Genomic DNA, 17,011 nt, shown 5'->3' on the forward strand with positions numbered 1-17,011 from the left:
TTATGGACAGTCCCAAATTTCAAATCCAAGATGCATCGCATCAGATAAAGTAATCTTTGTTTGAACATTTTAAATAATTTCGAATAAATTTATCCACGATATTCAGGTTGGAACAGTCTGAAAAGTCAAATAATTTAGCCCAAAGGTGGAATGAGCAGTGGCCTACATGTTCATGCTATGTATGTTTTAGTCATTATTTTAAAGCCATATGTTTTAATTTGATCAACATGATTTGTGAACTGCTGCGATTGTATGGACAAGGTGATACTTGAGTATTTATTCACATGGAAGATTGTTTGTAAACCACTTGTATTAATTTGTGTAATTTTACCTTGAAATAATTTCTAATGAAACATCTAACTGTCTGCACTGTGACTGTGTGTTCAAAATATGTAATGGCAACATGTAGCTAGCGATTATATCATATGCTATATCATAAACTGCTACTGTATCTGACATTCTTGCTTCTAGAGATGTGAGATGCGATGTGGATGGATGAGGAAGTTTTCCACTTGCTTTTGTGGTGATATTCATTAGAACACAACGTAGCAAAACGTTTAAAACATTTTTTGACGGAACACGAAAACAAGCGATTTTTATTGGACAATTCCATAAAATCCCTCCATGTTTTAGTATGTTGGATTTAGTTTGGTGCCCAATGAATACAACCCCGAGCAATGGGAGAGGCGGGGACAAAATTTGGCAGCTTCATCTCTTGTGGGTGTGAGCTGAGACGTTATAGCAACGAGCTACAAACGGTATCTGAATTTCAACAAACGGGAACCGAATTGTTTTCAAATAGCTAGCTATGTTATCAATTGTTTGTTTTGCTAATATCTGTTTCATTTTGATCAAATTTGTCGTCCGTTAAGACCTCAATTAAAAACTCAAAACGATAATTGATGGTCATTGCTCTCCGTTCCTGTTGGATTTAATCTGGTAGGTTCACAACATTTGCTCCCCAGTTTAGCTAACATTGTTAGCATGCTAACATTTCCTAATTATTTGTACAGGTGTTTTTGTTTGACTAAATAATTGCATTATTCTGTAGTCACATCCGCAGGCTGATGGGTATGAATGTGCTAAAACATCTACTAGCGATGTTCATTTATTTTCATTTAACCCATTGCCAAGATTTTGATGCTAGCTAACGTTAACAAGGTGAAAAGCAGCTTCTGCCAGTTAGCCTGCTAACATTTACTATATGCTAACCCGAAAGCTAGCTAGCTTTCCACTGTCAGTCCTGCCAGAGATTGGTTTAATTTCGGTTTCGTGTTAGCTAATACGAATGTTCGACATGACCACAATTTTCGTTTTCTCACAAATGCTTACTCAATAGTTTATTTTTCTATTGCAATTTAGTAAACGTTGCACACTGAATTGGCTAGTCTGATTAATCAGACTGTAATACACACAATGTTATGTAAACAGCCTGAAATGAATAGCTACAAAACCGTATAAATGTTCCTTCCTTTACAAGCCAGAACGTTGAATAGAATGACGGTTGTCTGTGAGGTTGGTCCTTTAGCTGCTTGAAATTTTAGACACACACAGCCACAGGAATAAAGCTAGTTATACGTTATAAAACATCTTTAGTATTCTTTACCCGACTTTTTAGAGAGCTGGTAGGTAATTTTAAGTTTGTTTTATATTGGCTATTCGGTTATATTGGATATTCGGTTTTCTCTCGTCAGTAGCTATTGAAACAAGGATGCCATGAAATTGGTATAGTCTGAATCAGGAGAGGATGGATGGAGAACAATCCACACCTGTTTTATTTTTTTAAATTATCCGAATAAAAAAGAAATATAAAATTCACACACAAAGGTGCTGACTGTTCTTCATCTAGCATGTTATTTAACTAGCTAGCTTGTTAGCATATTCTGTGGTCACCATCAACAGGATGCCACAGTTGCATGCTATTTTTTTATGCTTTTCATGTTCTGGGTTGACACTTTTTTTATGTGTGATTGAGTTTTTAATTTGGCTGTTTTCTTTAAACATCCGAGTAACTTTTGACAAGGTCTCTAAAGAAAAACACCAAGCTTATTTATTGCATGGTGGATTCCTGAAATATGATGGAATGATCTCTAAGAATAGTCTGCAATGTGAAAGCAACACAAGTCTTCCTCATCCAACAATAATATTGTGATTAAAATGCATTGTTGTCCTCTGCAATTCCATTTTATTCGGAGTAATCAATGCCAAGCTGAATGAAAATGGCCTACCTCAATAAAGCTAACACCAGCTTGAGATTGTGAAGTACTACAAATGTGTGGGATCCAAAGGTCAGCAGCAATGATGCTCTGATGATGGAAAGCTATAACTAGGCCATGTCCACACTGGTGCTATTGACTTAGATTCTACAAACTACAGTATTACATTTAGGCCTAATCTTTTGGATTTTGGTTATGAATGAGTAACTTTTATTGTTTTAAAATGAATACCAGAATGTTTAACTGCCTGCTATGTTACTGAATGTCATCTCCTCTCTTCAATTACTTCTATGTCAGACAGATAGTTAATGAGTTTTATCTGCAGGCAAACTTTTAATGGTACCTTAGCATTTGAGGGAATGTCAAGAAAGGAAAATAAAGTCACTCGAGTGCACAGCCTCCTGCCATGTGAGATTGTTGTTGCTAGAGGATTGTTTTGTGACGCAAACGGGCCAAGCATAACCAAATCTGGTCAGATGAGCCTAGGACAGGACATCCAAAAGGCCAGAAACCGATGTGTTCGCAGCAGAATGAAACGAACCGGGCTAACCCCAGAGGTTCTCTAAACAGAAAAAGGCGGGCGCTAGAATAACTTGGCTTCTTGGAGCCCCTGAGTAGGCCTATGCCTATATCCAGTAAGAATCCGATCACAAGATAGACCTAGGCCCCACTATGGGGTACAGGTCTATCTTGTGATCGGATGCTTGCAGCAGATGCGTTGAGGTGTCCTGCCCTTTAAACCTGCTGAATGTGTGTCTGTTCAGATTACCACAGCCTAAACCAGCTGTCCATCAGGCCAGGGGATTTCTCTGCTTGGTGAGCTCTCCTCCTGGTGTTGGATTAGGCTCTCCTTTCCATCGCCATCCCTGGCAGCTTAGATGGACATTGGGCAGTCCTGAGACAGTTGGTGCACCAGTATGAATTATCCCCTCTACATAACTGTTTTTGCCTGTCTTGTGAATCTCTATCAGTTTTTATTGAGTGAAAAATGTTCCTATATCTTGTCATGTGATAACTAGACCGATGAAATACGTTTTTAATTTTTTATTATTGTATATCCTTATGAGTGAAATGTTAGAACCTGATGTAATGTTTGATATTATCTAATGTCTGTAGGCAGGGGAGTGGTTTGTAAGCACAAGATTAACATGCTCTGGTGAAGCACCGTCTGCCAAAGGCTATATTGAGCTGAGTTTGTTTTCCTGTTGATTGAGTGGAGAGAGCAGTGGAGTTGAAGGCACAAGATCAGTTTCCCACTGTATGTACGCACTCAAGGTCAGAGGACGTAGGAAGCACAGCAAAGCAAACTTTCTGGACTGATAGGGTCCAAATGAGCTTGGGAGTAAAGTCTCCTATTTGGCACCCGACCCAATGCTTCTTGGATACTCTTAGGGGCGAATTCAATTGAAATGTTTCGTCAATTCAGGAAATTAGTTTAAAATCCTTCATATGGAAAATTACTACGCTAGCAACAGATTCGGCTCCACCCACAAAGGGTAAAGAAAAAGGAATTTCTCATTGAAATGCATTCATTTTAGTGCCGCATTAAATTGCTTAAGTATTTTCAGAAAACCCTGTTTTCTATAGTCTTACTGTTGTTATTGTAGGAGTGGACCCGTTGTTTGCAGAGTGCACAACCTAGGCTACACTAAGTTTTGGTTTATTTATTTCCATTTAAGAGTTGTCAATTTATTCATTGTCTCTTGTTTGGAGCGCTCCTGTCAATCGTGAGTAAGGACACACCTGATTACGCATATAGAAGTAGGACTAGTCTACCTGGCCTGTGTGCAAATGTAGGCCTGCAAATGTAGGCCTATAAATATGCCCATTTGGGGATCTAATACTCTTTCTGATTTGTCTTAACTCACCATCACTGGAGCTTTTCAAAGTAACTTTTTTCTTCACCTCGAACGGCAAGTAAACAAAGTCTGTTTTTACATCCATTTAGAATGATAATAGTTCATCAATGTAATCTTTCGAGCTCTCTCTATTGATTACCACTCAGCATGAAAGGGGAAAAATATGTCATGCTCTGATCAGATGGAAACATCATAAAATAGGCCTACCTGATTACTTCTTATCCCCTGCACAAAATGGCTTACAGCAGTGTATGTCTGTCTGGAGCTCACTGGGACAGGATACCCTTGAGGGAATTTTTTTTTTATACAGTGTTGCAAATTTGCTAGCACTGGACCAAGTTAAGAGTTGATACAATTTTGCAAGTTCGTTACAGACAAGCCATGCTTAGCCATTGTGCTTTTATAGGATATTTATTTGTATCAGGATATTTTCTACCTATGGGCTGCAATGTTTTTATCTGTTGGCTTTATTTAGGCAATTTTTACATGTTGGCAATAAAAGCTACTTTTTAGATTTGTATCATTTTTATTTAGATATAATTTTAATTAACATGACATTGATTTTGAGATATGAAGACTTTATAAATTTTAAATTGTGCCACAAATGTGCATATGAAAATCATAACTGGCATGCAGATCAGTAGAAATGGTACGATAACGTGGCACTCCATATTGAAAAGGTTGCTGACCCATGGTGTAGCCTATTACCAGCAACTTCAGGAGCTTAATGGCAGAATCTGCGAAGGCTAGCAGTGGGAGGAGGGTTGGGAACAGTTTTTTTCCCCCCCTTCTGGCTAGCCTATTGATCTCTGGCGCCCTCTTTAGTAATTTGTCTTCATTTTTAATAGCAGTGTTTAAAGCATCAGACAAGCTCAGCAGCCTACATGGTTTTTTTTTCTGAGTGGTGCAGCGGTCTAAGGCACTGCATCTCAGTGCTAGAGGCGTCACTACAGACCCTGGTTCGATTCCAGGCTGTGTCACAACCGGCAGTGATTGGGAGTTCCTATAGGGTGGCGCACAATTGGCTCAGCGTCGTCCGTGTTAGGGTTTGGCTGGGGTAGGCCATCATTGTAAATAAGAATTTGTTCTTAACTGACTTTCCTAGTTGAATAAAGGTTAAAACCTATTTATTTTTTTAAAAGCCGAACAAGTGAGCGTGGTTTAGGACGAGCAGAAAACAACAGTTGCAGTCAACCAAGACTACTTCTTGCATCACGATAATTAATTTTATTTTACCTTTATTTAACTAGGCAAGTCAGTTAAGAACAAATTCTTATTTTCAATGACGGCCTAGGAACAGTGGGTTAACTGCCTTGTTCAGGGGCAGAATGACAGATTTGTACCTTGTCAGCTCAGGGATTTGAACTTGGAAACTTTCGGTTACTAGTCCAACACTCTAGCCACTAGGCTATGATAAACCAAATATGTTGTTTGGAGAGATCCTCTCTTTGATAAGCTGAACTCTTTTGTAATCTTTTTTTAAATTTTATTTCACCTTTTATTTAACCAGGTAGGCAAGTTGAACAAGTTCTCATTTACAATTGCGACCTGGCCAAGATAAAGCAAAGCAGTTTGACACATACAACAACAGAGTTACACATGGAGTAAAACAAACATGCAGTCAATAATACAGTAGAAAAATAAGTCTATATACAATGTGAGCAAATGAGGTGAGATAAGGGAGGTAAAGGCAAAAAAAGGCCATGGTGGTGAAGTACATACAATATAACAAGTAAAACACTGGAATGGTAGATTTGCAGTGGAAGAAAGTGCAAAGTAGAAATAATGGGGTGCAAAGGAGCTACATAAATACAGTAGGGGAAGAGGTAGTTGTTTGGGCTAAATTATAGATGGGCTATGTACAGGTGCAGTAATCTGTGAGCTGCTCTGACAGCTGGTGCTTGAAGCTAGTGAGGGAGATGTGTTTCCAGTTTCAGAGATTTTTGTAGTTCGTTCCAGTCTTTGGCAGCAGAGAACTGGAAGGAGGAATTGGCTTTGGGGGTGACCTGTGAGATATACCTGCTGGAGCGCGTGCTACAGGTGGGTGCTGCTATATAACTCTAAATGCACTGCGGTCAAACGGACTACTTTTGGTTGACTAAGATTTATTTATTTTTTTTAGCCGGGGAGATACCAAGAACATTATCAAGTTTTTGCTTTGCTTACTCTCCACTGCAGTGTATTTCAGGAGGCTAGGACAGGATCAAGCTGCTGCTAGCTGTTGAGCATTTTGAATGTGACAACATTCAAGCAACCCAAAGACTCTAAGCTAGCTAGTTGGCTAACTATTTTTAAATTAGACATTCGTATCATAACCCTTGTAGGTAAGGTTGAAAGCAGTGTTATCTAGCCGGTATAAAACGTTTTGCTTTGTTTGTCGATCTCCAATGCTGGCTAGCAATGCAATACTAACCTGCTTAGCTTCCCATCCAACCAGCAAACAATGGGCAACTAGCTAGCTAAATATTTCTAGTACAGAAAATACATTCTTCAAGTTGGATATTAGTAGGGCTGTAGTAATGGATATATTATACAGCCAGTTAAGATGGCATTAAAATGATTTACACCTACAAATATAGCAGGTGCTTTGCTTGAAATTAACATGTAAGTGAAGTTTTCCAACGTTCTGAAGCTTTGCCCTTCTTGGTTATTGCTAAACAATGGGCCTCACAACATTGATGACACAAACCTGTCTTCCTCCATTGTAACATGCAAGTCTTTGATCTGCCCAGCGAGGTTTTTGTCATGATGACTCATGTCTCAGTGAGGCACTACCCTCGTTATAAATCAGTTGTTACTTCCTTTGAGCGGCAAAGGAGGGAGCTTCAGTTTGCAAAGTCATTCTGATGTGCATTCTTTTTCATTGTCTTGGTTGTAGTAGGCTCAGGCAAGGTAAGGCTAATTTCTCTGAAGCTATTATAGTTTTACAAGAATTTCTCTCTTTTGACCTGTTGTTTATAAGAAGTTGCTATGTGCTAAGCAATGCATTAGTTATTCATTGCCTCTATTCATAGCTCTCAAATATCAACTCTCATTAGCAGCCATTACTCACCCCCATCAACTAGGTCTGTTTATCCCCACCCCACACATAACAATCTTTTGATAATGGTGAAGGACTGTTCCTTGCAACAAAGCATAGGATTTTTGTTTTGCGCTGGTACAGAGGTGATAAAGTCAATGCTAAATCCATAATCAGAATGTCATTGTCCAAGGCAAGAGAGCAAACTCGGCTGAGTTGCAGGCATTTCAAGCCTACACCCACACCTCAAGCCTTCAGACAGCCGACATCAGTATCCAAGATGGAAAATGTATGCAAATGTACAATAAATGGTTCGGTCTGCCCATGCTCAGACAGTAAAATGGCATTGTGACTGAGACATTTCACACCTGGGTCGTAACTGATTATCTGTTCAATATATAAACTTAGTATGTTATCTACAGAACAATAAATTGGCACCCTGTATAAATTTAGGCTACATCAGTGCTGTAAACTGTAACTTATGAATAGGTGCTGATTTACTGAGAGAACTATTACCTTTTTCTCTCTGCCACCCAGGCCTCTGGGTTAAATAACAAGCCCTTCTCATTCCTGTCCCCTAAAGATCTAGTTATTATGGAATCAGTCCCATGGGATGCTCAGGCAACTGCTGTGTCAAAGGCAAGAGTAGCACAGCATCCCCTATCCCCTACTACTACCCCCTATTTTCTCTTTCTTCCGATATTATTAGCACTCAATTAGAAAATAGGCTATTGGCGAATAGTTAAGGTCAATGAGTTCAACCTCAGGACTAGCATTAGGGTCAACTCAGAGGTAGTGTTGACTCTGCAGACGTTGTCTCTGTCTGCTCCTAGCCTATGTCTTTTTCCTCTCTTCCCTCCAGTCAATATCAGACTGCCCTGTTGTGAAATCTGTTTCTCAGTGCTGTCAATATATCAACCTCTCCTGTTATCTTTACTTGGCAGTGCCACTTAAGGCTTCCACATGCTTCATTTTGGCTGGCACCTAACTGAACGAGTGTGCTCGCATACTCCCTAAGACATTCGCTTGAAAAATGAGAGAAAAGCGTCAATAGTACTGTTTTTCCATCTTGAGACGCTGTAGCCAGTATACACTCCCTCAAAATAGTCAGAATTAATCTAAGATAACTCAAGAAATCTGTCATTCATTTTGCCGTTTTTGCTTAGTCACGCAATTTTACCTCTTAGATGTTTGGTGCAGTATTTCGCAGGTGAAAAAATGTGCATGAAAACTCATTGAATCACCCTAGGGTTTGGCCAGGGTAGGCTGTCATTGTAAATAAGAATTTGTTCTTAATTGGCTTGCCTAGTTAAATAAAGGTTGAATAAAAAATTCATTAATTGAAGAATCCCTACTGTTAACCAATGACCTTCGGCTAATGAATTTCAGCTTGCTTCGAAAAAATGTAGTGTCCACGATCAGCTGAAAAACCCCTTTGCCGAAGACCAAAATGTTGTCGTAATATACACACAAACTGTTCCAAACTGTTTTGGATGGGAAGCATGCGGACGCCTTTAGAGGTTAGGTGAGGCAGTCACCTCAGCCCTACAATAGAAAGTCTGTCGGGGTGAAAGTCAATTACTTGTGTGTTTTTAGTTGGAATACATAGTCTCCATTGAGCTTTCTACTTGCTTTCAGCAGATTGCCACCAAAACGCTCTATAAAAATTAAATAAAAAACATTTGTCGCATTCACACTCTCAATTCTCTGCATCAAGTTAAGTAGCCTACTTCTCCCCTAGTTGGGCATACGTGCATGCAAGATCAAGTACGCCTCGTATGTCTGGTCTCAATGAAAGAGAGTAGGCTGCCTATGCATGGGGCAATTCTTTCCAAGGAAATGTACTTAATAAATATGATTAGGCTATAGATTGCAGGGTTTCTGTTAGGAAAATGTGGTGACAGAAACTTGTCAGCATTAAAATTTACCAAACATTTTAAGAAAGTTACTGGACCCATATGTATTGGTTGTGTAACCTGATTAGGGCGTCCACTAACGGTTCTCAGAATGAGAAATCTCATTTAGTTTATGGTAATTCATCTTAACAGAACATGCAACTCGGATGCAACGGCGTGTGTCATTCTTACCAAATTCCGATGAACAATTTTAAAGATGGAATACATAGGTGGTGAGTCCATAAGGCTAGAGGAAGCTAAGCTTTCCCCAAAGTATACTGAACAAAAATATGAACACAAGTAAAGTGTTGGTTTCATGAGCTGAAATAAAAGATCCCAGAAATGTTCCATACACACACACACACACACACACACACAGCTTTTTTCTCTCAAATGTTGTGTACAAATTTGTTTACATTCCTGTTGGTGAGCATTTCTCCTTTGCTAAGATAATCCATCCACCTAACAGGTGTAGCATATTAAACAGCATGATCATTACACAGGTACACCTTGTGCTGAGGACAATCAAAGGCCACGCTAAAATATGCAGTTGTCAAACACCATGCCACAGATGTCTCAAGTTTTGAGGAAGCATGCGATTGGTATTCTTACTGCAGGAATGTCCACCAGAGATGTTGCCAGAGAATTGAATGTTTAATTTCTTTACCATAAGCTGCGCCAATGTCCTTTTTAGAGAATCTGGCACAATACGTCCAACCGGGATTCAACCTCAGACCACGTGTAACCACGCCAGACCAGGACCTCCACATCCGGCTTCTTCAACTGCGGGATCGTCTGAGACCAGCCACCCAGACAGCTGATGAAACTGTGGATTTGCATAACTGACGAATTTCTGCACAAACTGTGAGAAACCATCACAGAGATACCTTGTGAGATCCTGAGGCCCATTGTTGTGCCACTTATCCACCGCCATCACCTCATGTTTCAGCATGATAATGCACGGCCCCTCGTCGCAAGGATCCGTACACAATTCCTGGAAGCTGAAAATGATCCAGTTCTACTATGGCCTGCATACTCACCAGACATGTCACCATTTAAGCATGTTTGGGATGCTCTGGGTCGACATTTACGACAGTGTTCCAGTTCCCGCCAATATCCAGCAACTTCGCACAGCCATAGAAGAGGCATGGGACATTACAACGGCCACAATCAACCCTATGTGAAGGAGATGTGTTGTGCTGCATGAGGCAAATGGTGGTCACACCAGATACTGACTGGTTTTCTGATCCACAACCCTATTTTTTTGTTGTTGTAAGGTATCTGTGACCAACAGATGCATATCTGTATTCCCAGTCATGCGAAATCCATAGATTAGGGCCTAATTTATTTATTTCAATTGACTGATTTCCTTATCTGTAATTTAGTAACATCTTAAATTGCTGCATGTTGCTTTTTATTTTTTTCCTGTGTAAATGTTATTCAATTGTCAATTATATAGCTTAATTAGCTTACTCCGGTCTATACATAAATAAATAAAATCTTTCAAAATAGGCTAATACACCAGAAAGCATGATTTGGCCACAGAGGATAATTTAGCTTCTTTAAAAGGTAAAAAAGCTGTGAATTGTTTAAAATCACAACCTACCGAAAGGCACGCAATTGAGCTGAGCGCACGGCAAATACCAAATGGATGATTGTATTTTCACTGACAGTCGCAACTCAACAATCGAAGATAAACTGTTGGGAAAACAAATGATACTTTTTCTTGCCACTGTAGGTTAAATTATGTGAACACTTTGGAATTACCTGCGTAAATTGGTCATCAAATTTAATCTGATCTTCATCTAAATCACAACAATAGACACAGTGGGCTTAAACTAATAACACACAAATTATTGCATTTTTCTTGTCTATATTGAATACTTCATTTAAACATTCAGTGTAGGTTGGGAAAAGTATGTGAACTCCTAGGCTAATGACTACTCCAAAAGCTAATTGGAGTCAGCTAACCTGGAGTCCAATCAATGAGACGAGATTGGAGATGTTGGTTAGAGCTGCCTTGCCCTATAAAAAACACTCACACAATTTGAGTTTGCTATTCACAAGAAGCATTGCCTGATGTGAACCATGCCTCGAACAAAAGAGATCTCAGAAGACCTAAGATTAAGAATTGTTGACTTGCATAAAGCTGGAAAGGGTTACAAAAGTATCTCTAAAAGCCTTGATGTTCATAAGTCCACGGTAAGACAAATTGTCTATAAATGGAGAAAGTTCAGCACTGTTGCTACTCTCCCTAGGAGTGGCCGTCCTGCAAAGATGACTGCAAGAGCACAGCGCAGAATGCTCAATGAGCTTAAGAAGAATCTGATAGCTAAAGACTTACAGAAATATCTGGAACATGCTAACATCTCTGACGAGTCTACCATACGTAAAACACTAAACAAGAATGGTCTTCATGGGAGGACACCACAAAAGAACTGAACTTGGCTTCCCTGTGGCTCAGTTGGTAGAGCATGGTGTTTGCAACGCCAGCATGGTGTGTGCAACACCAGGGTTGTGGGTTCGATTCCCGCGGGGGGCCAGTACAAAATAAAATGCATGAAATGTATGCATTCACTACTGTAAGTCGTTCTGGATAAGAGCGTCTGCTAAATGACTAAAATGTAAATGTAAAAGAAGACACTGCTGTCAAAAAAAACAACAATGCTGCATGTCGGAAGTTTGCAAAAGTGCACCTGGATTTTCCACAACGCTACTGGCAAATTATTCTGTGGACAGATGTAACTACAGTTGAGTTGTTTTGGAAGGAACACACAACACAGTGTGGGAGAGAAAAAGGCACAGCACAGCACACCAACGTCAAAACCTCATCCCAACTGTGAAGTATGGTGGAGGGAGCATCATGGTTTGGAGCTGCCACAGGGCCTGGACAGCTTGCTATCATTGACGGAAAAATGAATTCCCAAGTTTATCAAGACATTTTTCACGAGAATGTTAGGCTTTCTGTCCGTCAATTGAAGCTCAACAGAAGTTGGGTGATGCAACAGGACAACGACCCAAAACACAGAAATAAATCAACAACAGAATGGCTTCAACAGAAGAAAATACGCCTTCTGGAGTTGCCCAGTCAGTCCTGACCTCAACCCTATACTTTCCCCACCCTGCACTGTGAATGTTTACACGGTGTGTTCTATAAAGACATGAAAACGTATAATTGTTTGTGTTAGTTTAAGCGAACTGTGTTTGACTATTGTTGTGACCTAGTTGAAGATCCAATCAAATTTTATGACCCATTTATTCAGAAATCCAGGTATTTCCAAAGGGTTCACATACTTTTTCTTGGCACTGTATTCGGTAGGTTATTTTTGCACATTTTAATATTGCCTGTACGGCACAAAATGGCTGTGACCATTGCTGCCAAGTGAGCTGCTTCACATGTCTAAATTAACATTGTGGGACTGTGGTTGGGTTCAGGACCAGTTCTTGCGGTAGCGGGTGGGAGTAGGACAGTAAGCCGGGGGGTGCAGGTGGAAGGTTGATGAGTAAATCAGTCCTTCGCAGAACTCTCTTTCAGAGTAATGTAAGGGAACTCAAGTCCCAATGGAGTCATGCAAGCTTCTCCAATAACCATAACCTTTCAAACTCCCAGGATTTATGCAGATGAAGTGGGAAGATTTAGGAAATTGCTTCTTTTTTTTTTCTCCAATTGCAGATATGTCATTAGCATTGGTGATGTTTTCATTTTTGAAAAGCAAAGAATAAGTGAGACGACTGCTGCTAGGCTTGGCAAATGAAATGCAGAACCGGACAGAAACAATGCACCACCTCATTGACTGATTGTTCTGTTCTGTCTGGCCTCCTCTCCTCCCCCTAACAATGGCTGACATTGTGGATGAAAAGGTTGTCACGCATGATATGTGGGATTAAGATGGACTGGCCCATTCTGTCCATGAAAGCCAAGTACAGGGGGATTTGGGAACATTTTGTCCCTGCTCTGTACACATTGCACCCATCTTCCTATTATATCAAGTCTGTCTGTGACCCTCGCCTAATTAAAAGCAATTTGATTAAGAAGACCATGCTTATTGGAGATGGTTCTGGAAATGGTATGTTGTAAAAAGACCACACTCAGTGGCCAAACCATAGCTTCAGAGGCTGGTGACAAAGGGTGCATCACAAATCGCACCTTATATAGTGCACAACCCTATAGTCCCTGATCAAAAGTAGTGCACTACATAGGGAATAGTGTGGTATTTTGGGATGCAGACACTCAACAAGGCAGTGAAATTAAGTGGTTGGTAAGACAGTAGAACTAGGGCTTCTGATGAGCACAAAAGAGCCCTTTCAAGAGGAATGCAAAGTAATTGAGGAGCTGCACCAGTTTCATGTACAGAACAAGAGGGCTTCTTTGAGATTTCCACCAAAAAGAAGCCAGGGGCAAGCGATTCATCGTCATCTTGTAGAAATGACTTTCATATTGAATGTAGGTCATTTGTTGCGGAACATGGTTGATGGCAAGGACTGACTCCATGAAAGGAAATTCCATTTTCATAGTGAGATAAATCAGAGGATTGTTTCAAATTTAGGTGGGCGTGTGCACAGGGATGGTGCAGCCTGGGTCAGAACACGGAAAATTTAGTAGCATGACGTCTAATCGCATCCCTCTGGAAGGTGAGAATGACCGTCACACCATGAAGCAGTGTGACTCTCGAGCTGGGAGTGGGGACTTCATTTCTTTCTTAAAGGCCCAGTGCAGTCATCAACCTGAATACATAATTTTTTCTTCTGTGTTTTTATATATACTGCTCAAAAAAATAAAGGGAACACTTAAACAACACATCCTAGATCTGAATAAAATAAATAATCTTATTAAATACTTTTTTCTTTACATAGTTGAATGTGCTGACAACAAAATCACACAAAAATAATCAATGGAAATCCAATTTATCAACCCATGGAGGTCTGGATTTGGAGTCACACTCAAAATTAAAGTGGAAAACCACACTACAGGCTGATCCAACTTTGATGTAATGTCCTTAAAACAAGTCAAAATGAGGCTCAGTAGTGTATGTGGCCTCCACGTGCCTGTATGACCTCCGTACAACACCTGGGCATGCTCCTGATGAGGTGGCGGATGGTCTCCTGAGGGATCTCCTCCCAGACCTGGACTAAAGCATCCGCCAACTCCTGGACAGTCTGTGGTGCAACGTGGCGTTGGTGGATGGAGCGAGACATGATGTCCCAGATGTGCTCAATTGGATGCAGGTCTGGGGAACGGGCGGGCCAGTCCATAGCATCAATGCCTTCCTCTTGCAGGAACTGCTGACACACTCCAGCCACATGAGGTCTAGCATTGTCTTGCATTAGGAGGAACCCAGGGCCAACCGCACCAGCATATGGTCTCACAAGGGGTCTGAGGATCTCATCTCGGTACCTAATGGCAGTCAGGCTACCCCCTGGCGAGCACATGGAGGGCTGTGCGGCCCCCCAAAGAAATGCCACCCCACACCATGACTGACCCACCGCCAAACCGGTCATGCTGGAGGATGTTGCAGGCAGCAGAACGTTCTCCACGGCGTCTCCAGACTCTGTCACGTCTGTCACGTGCTCAGTGTGAACCTGCTTCGTCTGTGAAGAGCACAGGGCGCCATTGGAGAATTTGCCAATCTTGGTGTTCTCTGGCAAATGCCAAACGTCCTGCACGGTGTTGGGCTGTAAGCACAACCCCCCACCTGTGGACGTCGGGCCCTCATACCACCCTCATGGAGTCTGTTTCTGACCGTTTGAGCACACGCATGCACATTGTGGCCTGCTGGAGGTCATTTTGCAGGGCTCTGGCAGTGCTCCTCCTTGCACAAAGGTGGAGGGAGCAGTCCTGCTGCTCGGTTGTTGCCCTCCTACGGCCTCCTCCACGTCTCCTGATGTACTGGCCTGTCTCCTGGTAGCGCCTCCATGTTCTGGACACTACACTGACAGACACAGCAAACCTTCTTGCCACAGTTCGCATTGATGTGCCATCCTGGATGAGCTGCACTACCTGAGCCACTTGTGTGGGTTGTAGACTCCGTCTCATGCTACCACTAGAGTGAAAGCACTGCCAGCATTCAAAAGTGACCAAAACATCAGCCAGGAAGCATAGGAACTGAGAAGTGGTCTGTGGTCCCCACCTGCTGAACCACTCCTTTATTGGGGGTGTCTTGCTAATTGCCTATAATTTCCACCTGTTGTCTATTCCATTTGCACAACAGCATGTGAAATTTATTCTCAATCAGTGTTGCTTCCTAAGTGGACAGTTTGATTTCACAGAAGTGTGATTGACTTGGAGTTACATTGTGTTGTTTAAGTGTTCCCTTTATTTTTTGAGCAGTGTACATTTCCACACTATGCAGTTGGAATAATACTGTACAATTTTGAAATGCTGATAATTCCTTTTTGGTCTGGAGTTTTGGCCTGCCTAGTTACATCACCAGGTGGTAAATTAGTGCTGTCAATAAGACTAATAAGAGTTCTAAACCTTTGCTAATAGGCCATTTTTATTTCTTTTTGACCACTTTGTTTTAAATTGATCACAGTAAGGTACTTAATTGTTACCCAGAAATTATGATATTGAGATATAAACTTTTGCTTTGAATTTTTTTTTTTTTTTTTTTTTTTTTTAAACGTGTGAAGCTAGCCTAAGATCTATGAGGCATAAATGTCTTATAAAGATATTACTGCACAGTGCACTTAACGACGCACCATTCATAAGTACAGCCTAGTCTGTTAATATTTTAACACCCCACTCTCTCCCTTGAGAAGGCAACTCCCTTACTTAGCCAACAGGCATTGGCAGCCTGTTAGTTATCGCAGCTTTGTTTTTCTTCATGATTCCTGAGCTGGTGGACTTGTTTGGGAGGCCATGACAGGCCAGTAAGCACAGCTTCCAGTTCCACCATCTAGCTTACACTAGCCTAATTTGGAAGAATCCTTGCACCACTGGGCTCTAACATAGCTGTCATGGCTCTCACACCACATGCATGTGGATGGCTTCTGGATGAAACATCTGTATTAAGGTATTCTCTAGCATGCCAACACTGTAAGCTTTCTGTGGGATCATTTGAATATCTTCATGTATTGTATAGGGCTGGGAATTGCCAGGGACCTCACAATATATTATGATATTTAGGGGCCGATACAATATGTATTGCAGTTTTATACTGCCTTATCGAAGTTCCACATTGCTCAACATAATTTTGTATGTATAGTTGTGGCCAAAGGTTTTGAATGACACAAATATACATTTTCACAAAGTCTGCTGCCTCAGTTTGTATGATGGCAATTTGCATATACTCCATAATGTTATGAAGAGTGATCAGATGAAATGCAATTAATTGTAAAGTCCCTCTTTGCCATGGAAATGATCTGAATCTCAAAAAACATTTCCACTGCATTTCAGCCCTGCCACAAAAGCACCAGCTGACATGTCAGTGATTCTCTCATTAACACAGGTGTGAGTGTTGACGAGGACAAGGCTGGAGATCACTCCAGCCTGGTGCTTGAAATCATTGTTCTTCCTCTGTCAACCATGGTTACCTGCAAGGAAACACATGCCGTCATCATTGCTTTACACAAAGATGGCTTCAAAGGCAAGGATATTGCTGCCAGTAAGATTGCACCTAAATCAACCGTTTATCGGATCATAAAGAAATTTAAGGAGAGCTGTTCAATTGCCAGGACTGTCTCCTAAAGTAGATTCAGCTGCGGGATCGGGGCACCACCAGTACAGAGCTTGCTCAGGAATGGCAGCAGGCAGGTGTGAGTGCATCTGCACGCACAGTGATGCGAAGACTTTTGGTGGATGGCCTGGTGTCAAGAAGGGCAGCAAAGAAGCCACATCTCTCCAGGAAAAACATCAGGGACAGACTGATATTCTGCAAAAGGTACAGGGATTGGACTGCTGAGGACTGGGGTAAAGTCATTTTCTCTGAATCCCCTTTCCGATTGTTTGGGGTATCCGGATAAAAGCTTGTCCGTAGAAGACAAGGTGAGCGCTACCATCAGTCCTGTGTCATGCCAACAGTA

The 17,011-nt window shown here is 41.1% G+C and overlaps 1 protein-coding gene across 3 annotated transcripts in view; it reads left to right on the top strand.

The window, feature by feature from the left end:
• The first annotated feature begins 719 nt into the window (after nucleotides 1-719).
• Nucleotides 720-17,011, top strand: part of LOC115174779 (protein FAM13B) — a 76,694-nt gene continuing 60,402 nt past the window's right edge. For all 3 annotated transcript variants that reach the window (XM_029733671.1, XM_029733690.1, XM_029733680.1), the window contains exon 1: nucleotides 720-939. The gene's annotated coding sequence lies outside the window, so the exon portion shown is untranslated. The remainder of the gene's footprint in view (nucleotides 940-17,011) is intronic.

This window comes from Salmo trutta, chromosome 3, assembly GCF_901001165.1.
Source record: "Salmo trutta chromosome 3, fSalTru1.1, whole genome shotgun sequence".
Taxonomy (NCBI): Eukaryota; Metazoa; Chordata; class Actinopteri; order Salmoniformes; family Salmonidae; genus Salmo; species Salmo trutta.